Raw genomic sequence first — 8,461 nt, forward strand, 5'->3', positions numbered from 1 at the left:
TGCCACTGGTATAAGACATTGGATCTCCCATATTCTCCAGTAGTTAATTGGCAGACGCTTCAATGTTTCTTCTAAGGTATCAGGTGCCGTGACCAATTAAAAGGCACAAATACCATAACTACTCTCAAGGGAACTGTGTATCATTACCTTGGATAAAAAAAGCCATATATTTAAACCGTGAGTGAGGACATCTAAACTCTGGACACCGTTGAGAGAGGCGCAGAAATAACCATCATAGAAGAAGTAAACTATAGCAAAGCCATAGAGGCACTAAATGAAGCGCAGTGCATTCTACCAATTCCGCTCGAACATGGGAAAAAATCTAATCATGGATAACGTAAAATTCCAATCTAATCAAGAATTCAGAGATGCTATTGTGAGTTGGCACAATGACATAAAAGACTAATCTAAAGCTCAATACATTACAGTTTTGATGTTAGCGAAAAACCGATAAAACCAAGATTATTAGATGTACTCAGCACTAACCATACTATATGTGAAGTAAATTGAGTATTTAATATGCTTATTGGTTTTAAGATACAGATTCATTGATTTAATTAATTATGACAAATGTTCAGAAAATGTTGATGATAGTTGTAAAGTAAATAAATTACGTTATACATTATTTTGGCTGACAATTTGTTAGTTACACTATCCTTATGAACCATAAAGCATATCATTACAGCAGTATGTACTGTTAAAATATGTTAGCTAGCTACCTAAGGTTAGTTGGCTACTAACATATCAATCTAGCTAGTATATTAACTATATGCTATCTAACTACCCTTCAGTTAGTGACTTGATTATTCACATCATTCTTAGCTTAGCTAAATGGTATAGTCATTTTGCATTCTCATCGGACAGTGTAAAAATGGGTGCTTCGTAAATTTGCCCTGGCTATCTGCTCCAATTTCACTGGCGGAGTGGTCCCAGGAAAATAACGTCTCCCTCATGGTCAACAAAACAAAGGAGCTGATCTTGGACTTCAGGAGACAGCAGAGGGAGCACGCCCACATCCACATCGACAGGCCCTCAGTGGAGAAGGTAAAAAGCTTCACCGGAGTACACATCACTGACAATCTGAAATGTTCCATCCATACCGACAGTGCAGCGCTGAAGTTATTAACCTGTTTGGGAGATTGTTTTTTGTTCGGAATTTTGGATGACTGACATGCCCAAAGTAAACTGCCTGTTACTTAGTCCCAGAAGCTAGGATATGCATATACTTCGATTGGATAGAAAACACTCTGAAGTTTCTGAAACTGTTAAAATAATGTCTGTGAGTATAACAGAACTGTCAATAGTTCTGAACAACAATACTGTCTCAGCCTCCAGTTTTTATGCTGCAGTAGTTTATGTGTCGGGGGGCTGGGGTCAGTTTGTTATATCTGGAGTACTTCTCCTGTCCTATTCGGTGTCCTGTGTGAATCTAAGTGTGCGTTCTCTAATTCTCTCCTTCTCTCTCTTTCTTTCTCTCTCTCGGAGGACCTGAGCCCTAGGACCATGCCCCAGGACTACCTGACATGATGACTCCTTGCTGTCCCCAGTCCACCTGGCCATGCTGCTGTTCCAGTTTCAACTGACCTGAGCCCTAGGACCATGCCCCAGGACTACCTGACATGATGACTCCTTGCTGTCCCCAGTCCACCTGGCCATGCTGCTGCTCCAGTTTCAACTTCCACCTGACTGTGCTGCTGCTCCAGTTTCAACTGTTCTGCCTTATTATTATTCGACCATGCTGGTCATTTATGAACATTTGAACATCTTGGCCATGTTCTGTTATAATCTCCACCCGGCACAGCCAGAAGAGGACTGGCCACCCCACATAGCCTGGTTCCTCTCTAGGTTTCTTCCTAGGTATTGGCCTTTCTAGGGAGTTTTTCCTAGCCACCGTGCTTCTACACCTGCATTGCTTGCTGTTTGGGGTTTTAGGCTGGGTTTCTGTACAGCACTTTGAGATATCAGCTGATGTACGAAGGGCTATATAAATAAATTTGATTTGATTTGATTTGATATGGTAGGTGAAAACCAAAGGAAAATCCATCCAGAATTTTATGTTGTTGAAGTCTCAGGCCATTTCAGTGCTTGCCTATAGGAAATACAAATAGATAGGACCCAGATTGCAGTACCTATGGCTTCCACTAGATGTCAACAGTCTTTAGAATGGGTTTCAGGCTTGTTTTTTTTATGAACAAGTAGTTGGAAGAACTACAAGGTGTCTCTCATTAGAAAAGTGGTCATGTTGGCGCGTGAATGAGGTGCGCACTCTTCGTAATTTATATCTTACCTATTGAACAGGATGCGCATGTTTATTATGGGTATTTCTGTAAAATTGGTGGCTCTCTGCATAATCACCGGATGTTTTGGAACTACTGAACGTAACGCGCCAATGTAAACTCCGATTTTTGGATATGAATGTGAACTTTACCGAACAAAACATACATGTATTGTGTAACATGAAGTCCTATGAGTGTCATCTGATGAAGATCATCAAAGGTTAGTGATTAATTGTATCTATATTTCTGCTTTTTGTGACTCCTCTCTATGTTTGGAAAATGGCTGAATGCTTTCTGTGACTAAATGCTGACCTAACATGTTGTTAATATGTTGTGCTTTCGCCAAAAAGCATTTTTGAAATTGGACACTGTGGTTGGATTAACGAGAAGTTTATCTATAAAATTGTAATAATGAGATTTCTGTTGTTTTTAATTTGTCGCCCTGCAGTTTCACTGCCTGTTGAGAGGTGGGACGCTCACAGTCCCAGAGAAGTTAACATCTTGTTAATCTACAGTTGAAGTCGGAAGTTTACATAGACTTATGTTGGAGTCATTAAATCCCATTTTTTCAACCACTCCACAAATTTCTTGATAACTTCTTCGGGCTATGGGGCAGTATTCGGAAGTTTGGATGAATGAGGTGCTCAAAGTAAACTGCTTGTTACTCAGGCGCAGAAGCTAGGATATGCATATAATTGGTAGTATTGGATAGAAAACACTCTAAAGTTTCCAAAACTGTTAAATTAATGTCTGTGAGTATAACAGAACGGTTATGGCAGGAGAAAACCCGAGGACAATCCATCCAGAATTCTTTTTTTTCCAGCTCACCACTGATTACAATGGCTGGGAATGGGAATATAAAAGGGAGACCTCCCAGATTGCAGTTCCCAGGGCTTCCACTAGATGTCAACAGTCTTTAGAAAGAGTTTCAGGCTTGTTTATAAAAAATGAGCTAGAATTTGTAGTTTTCCTAAGTGGCTCCCATTTTGGCTGTAGTGCTTGTTGCGCATTCCGGTGAGGGCGTACACTTAGTTATTTATCTCCGGTAATGGTCTCCGGTATTCTCCGTCTTAAATTGTATAGTTTATTTACATATTTGGGTACCTGAGGATTGATTAGGAATGTTGTTTGATATGTTTGGAAGAAGTTTATTGGTAATTTACGGGATTCATTTGTATGCATTTTTAACGAGGGAAACCGGTGGATTACTGAGTCAAGCTCGCCAATGAAACTAACTTTTTGGGGATATAAAGAAGTACTTTATCAAACAAAATTACTATTTGTTATGTAGCTGGGACCCTTGTGATTGCAACCAGATGCAACCAGATGAAGATCTTCAAAGGTAAGATATTTATTTTATCGCTATTTCTGACTTTCGTGATGCTTCTGCTTGGTTGGAAAATATATGCAACGCTTTTGTATGCGGGGCGCTGTCCTCAGATAATCGCATGGTGTGCTTTTGCGGTAATGCCTTTTTTAAATCTGACAAAGCGGCTGGATTAACAACAAGTTAAGCTTTATTACGATGTATTACAATTGTGATTTCATGAAAGTTAAATATTTATAGTAATTTAATTAGAATTTGGTGCTCTGCAAATCAGCTTTTAAATGATGTATGACACTTGAATTTTCATGAATGTTTAATATTAAGATTTATGCAATTTGAATTTAGCACTGCAATTTCACTGGATGTTTTTGAGGTGGGACGCTAGCATCCCAATGATCCGTAAGAAGTTTAATAAACTATTGTTTTGCATGACACAAGTAATATTTCCAACAATTGTTTACAGACAGATTATTTCACATATAATTCACTGTATCACAATTCCAGTGGGTCAGAATTTACATACACTAAGTTGACAGTGCCTTTAAACAGCTTGGAAAATTCCAGAAAATTATGTCATTGCTTTAAAAGCTTCTGATCGGCTAATTGACATAATTTGAGTCAATTGGAGGTGTATTTCAAGGCCTACCTTCAAACTCAATGCCTCTTTGCTTGACATCATGGGAAAATCAAAAGAAATCAGCCAAGACCTCAGAAAAAACATCGTAGACCTCCACAAGTCTGGTTCATCCTTGGGAGCACATTCCAAATGCCTGAAGGTACCCCGTTCATCTGTACAAAGAATAGTACGCAAGTATAAACACCATGGGACCACACAGCCGTCATACCGCTCAGGAAGGAGACGCGTTCTGGCTCCTAGAGATCAACGTACTTTGGTGGGAAAAGTGCAAATCAATCCCAGAACAACAGCAAAGGACCTTGTGAAGATGATGGAGGGAAAAGGTACAAAAGTATCTATATCCACAGTAAAACAAGGCCTATATCGACATAACATGAAAGGCCACTCAGCAAGTAAGAAACCACTGCTCCAAAACCACCATAAAAAAGTCAGACTACAGTTTGCAACTGCACATGGGGATAAAGATCGTACTTTTTTGAGAAATGTCCTCTGGTCTGATGAAACAAAAATAGAACTGTTTGGCCATAATGACCATCGTTATGTTTGAAGGAAAAAAGGGGGATGCTTGCGAGACAAAGAACACCACCCCAACAGTGAAACACGGGGGTGGCAGCATCATGTTTGGAAAGCTGATTGGAAAGATTGGAAAGCTGCCGCGGTCTTCCCCCTCTTCAAAGGGGGAGACACTCTAGACCCAAACTGCTACAGACCTATATCTATCCTACCCTGCATCTCTAAGGTCTTTGAAAGCCAAGTTAACAAACAGATTACTGACCATTTTGAATCACATCGTACCTTCTTCGCTATGCAATCTGGTTTCGGAGCTGGTCATGGGTGCACCTAAGCCACGCTCAAGTTCCTTAACGATATCATAACCGCCATCGATAAGAGACCTTCATAACCGCCATCGACCTGGCCAAGGCTTTCGACTCTGTCAATCACCACATTCTTATTGGCAGACTCAACAGCCTTGGTTTCTCAAATGATTGCCTCGCCTGGTTCACCAACTACTTCTCTGATAGAGCGCAGTGTGTCAAATCGGAGGGCCTGTTGTCCGGACCTCTGGCAGTCTCTATGAGGGTGCTACAGGGTTAAATTCTCGGGCCGACTCTCTTCTCTGTATACATCAATGATGTCGCTCTTGCTGCTGGTGATTCTCTAATCCACCTCTACGCAGACGACACCATTTTGTATACTTCTGGCCCTTCTTTGGACAATGTGTTAACTAACCTCCAGACGAGCTTCAATGCCATACAACTCCTTCCGTGGCCTCTAACTGCTCTTAAACGCAAATAAAACTAAATGCATGCTATTCAACCGATCATTGCCCGCACCTACCCGCCCATCCAGCATCACTACTCTGGACAGCGCTGACTTAGAATACATGGATAACTACAAATACCTAGGTGTCTGGCTAGACTGTAAACTCTCCTTCCAGACTCACATTAAGCATCTCCAATCAAAAATTAAATCTAGAATCGGCTTCCTATTTCGCAACAAAGCTTTCTTCACTCATGCTGCCAAACATACCCTCGTAAAACTGGCCATCCTACCGATCCTCGACTTCGGCGATGTCATCTATAAAATAGCCTTCAACACTCTACTCAGCAAACTGGATGTAGTCTATCACAGCGCCATCCGTTTTGTCACCAAAGCCCAATATACTACCCACCACTGTGACCTGTACGCTCTCGTTGGCTGGCCCTCGCTTCATTCTTGTCGCCAAACCCACTGGCTACAGGTTATCTACAAGTCTCTTCTAGGTAAAGCCCCGCCCTATCTCCGCTCGCTGGTCACCATAGCAGAACCCACTCGTAGCACACGCTTCAGCAGGTATATCTCACTGGTCACCCCCAAAGCCAATTCCTCCTTTGGTCGCCTTTCCTTCCAGTTCTCTGCTGCCACTGATTGGAATGAACTGCAAAAATCACTGAAGCTGGAGAGTCCCATCTCCCTCACTAGCTTTAACTTCTTGGATATAGGGGGCACTCTTTTAATTTATGGATTAAAAAACGTGCCCGTTTTAAGCACAATATTTTGTCACGAAAAGATGCTCGACTATGCATATAATTGACAGCTTTGGAAAGAAAACACACTGACGTTTCCAAAACTGCAAAGATATTATCTGTGAGTGCCACAGAAGTCATGCTACAGGCGAAACCAAAATGAAATTTCAAACAGGAAATGAGCAGAATTTTTGAGGCTCTGTTTTCCATTGTCTCCTTATATGGCTGTGAATGCGCCAGGACTGAGCTTGCCCTTTCTGTAGTTTCTCCAAGGTGTCTGCAGTATTGTGACGTATTTGTAGGCATATCATTGGAAGATTGGCCATAAGAGACTACATTTACCAGGGGTCCGCCCGGTGTCCTTTGTCTAAATTGGTGCGTAATCTACAAGCTGCACGCAGTCATCCAGTGATTGAGAGGAGAGAGGAGGCTTCCACGAACAATATATCATGAAGAGATATGTGAAAAACACCTTGAGGATTGATTCTAAACAACGTTTACCATATTTCAGTCGATATTATGGAGTTAATTTGGAAAAAAGTTCTGCGTTTTGATGACTGAATTTTTGTTTTTTTTGGTAGCCAAACGTGACGCACCAAACGGAGCGATTTCTCCTAAACAAATAATCTTTCAGGAAAAACTGAGCATTTGCTATCTAACTGAGAGTCTCCTCATTGAAAACATCCGAAGTTCTTCAAAGGTAAATGATTTATTTGAATGCTTTTCTGGTTTTTGTGAAAATGTTGCCTGCTGATGCTAACGCTAAATGCTACGCTAGCTACGCTAGCTGTTACACAAATGCTTGTTTTGCTATGGTTGAGAAGCATATTTTGAAAATCTGAGATGACAGTGTTGTTAAGAACCAGCTGTCAGAGCAGCTCACAGTTCACTGCACCTGTTCATAGCCCATCTGTATACAGCCCATCTATCTACCTCATCCCCATGCTGTATTTTTTTATTTTGCTCCTTTTGCACCACAGTATCTCTACTTCCACATCCATCTTTTGCACATCTACCATTCCTGTGTTTAATTGCCATATTGTAATTACTTCGCCACCATGGCCTATTTATTGCCTTAACTCCCTTATTTGACCATATTTGCACTCACTGTATATAGACTTTGTTTTCTTTTTTTCTACTGTATTATTGACTGTGTGTTTTGTTCATTCCAAGTGGTACTCTGTTGTTGTATGTGGCAAACTGCTATGCTTTATCTTGGCCAGGTCGCAGTTGCAAATGAGAACTTGTTCTCAACCAGCTTACCTGGTTAAATAAAGTTAAATAAAAAATAAAAAAAATAATGTTGTGAGGGTGCTTTGCAGCAGGAGGGACTGGTGCACTTCACAAAATAGATTGAACCATGAGGAAAGGAAAATTATGTGGACATATTGAAGCAACATCTCCAGACATCAGTCAGGAAGTTAAAGCTTGGTCGCAAATGGGTCTTCCAAATGGACAATGACCCCAAGCATACTTCCAAAGTTGTGGCAAAATGGCTTTTAAGGACAACAGCCCTGACCTCAATCCTTTAGAAAATTTGTGGGCAGTACTGTAAAAGTATGTGCGAGCCAGGAGGCCTATAAACCTGACTCAGTTACACCAGCTCTGTCAGGAGGAATGGGCCAGAATTCACCAAACTTATTGTGGAAAGCTTGTGGAAGGTACCCGAAACATTTGACCCAAGTTAAGCAATTTAATGGCAATTCTACCACATACTAATTGAGTGTATGTAAACTTCTGGCCAACTGGGAATGTGATGAAAGAAATAAAAGTGAAATAAATCATTCTCTCTACTATTATTCTGACATTTCACTTTCTTAAAATAAAGTGGTGATCCTAACTGACCTAAGACAGGGAATTCTTACGTGGATTAAATGTTAGGAACTTTGAATACTGAATTTAAATGTTGTTGGTTAAAGTGTATGTAATCTTCCGACTTCAACTGTACATTGGGATGATGCAGTTTAGACATTTTTTGCTCATTGACGTCTTACACATTCTAAATTCCACAGTTCTACATCGTTTATATGTGGGCTAGACATCAACATTCTATTATGTTATCTTGGCAACATCTTCCCAATGTGCAAACACTCTTCAAACTACATATTGCCTACCCAATTCGATATGTCAGCCACAGGTGTCTATTATTACTGGGGAGAAAACTCAGGGGAAACTGATTACATCACACAACTAGTGTAAAACAGCTGGGAAAACC

Source organism: Oncorhynchus kisutch, linkage group LG6 (assembly GCF_002021735.2).
Source record: "Oncorhynchus kisutch isolate 150728-3 linkage group LG6, Okis_V2, whole genome shotgun sequence".
Taxonomy (NCBI): Eukaryota; Metazoa; Chordata; class Actinopteri; order Salmoniformes; family Salmonidae; genus Oncorhynchus; species Oncorhynchus kisutch.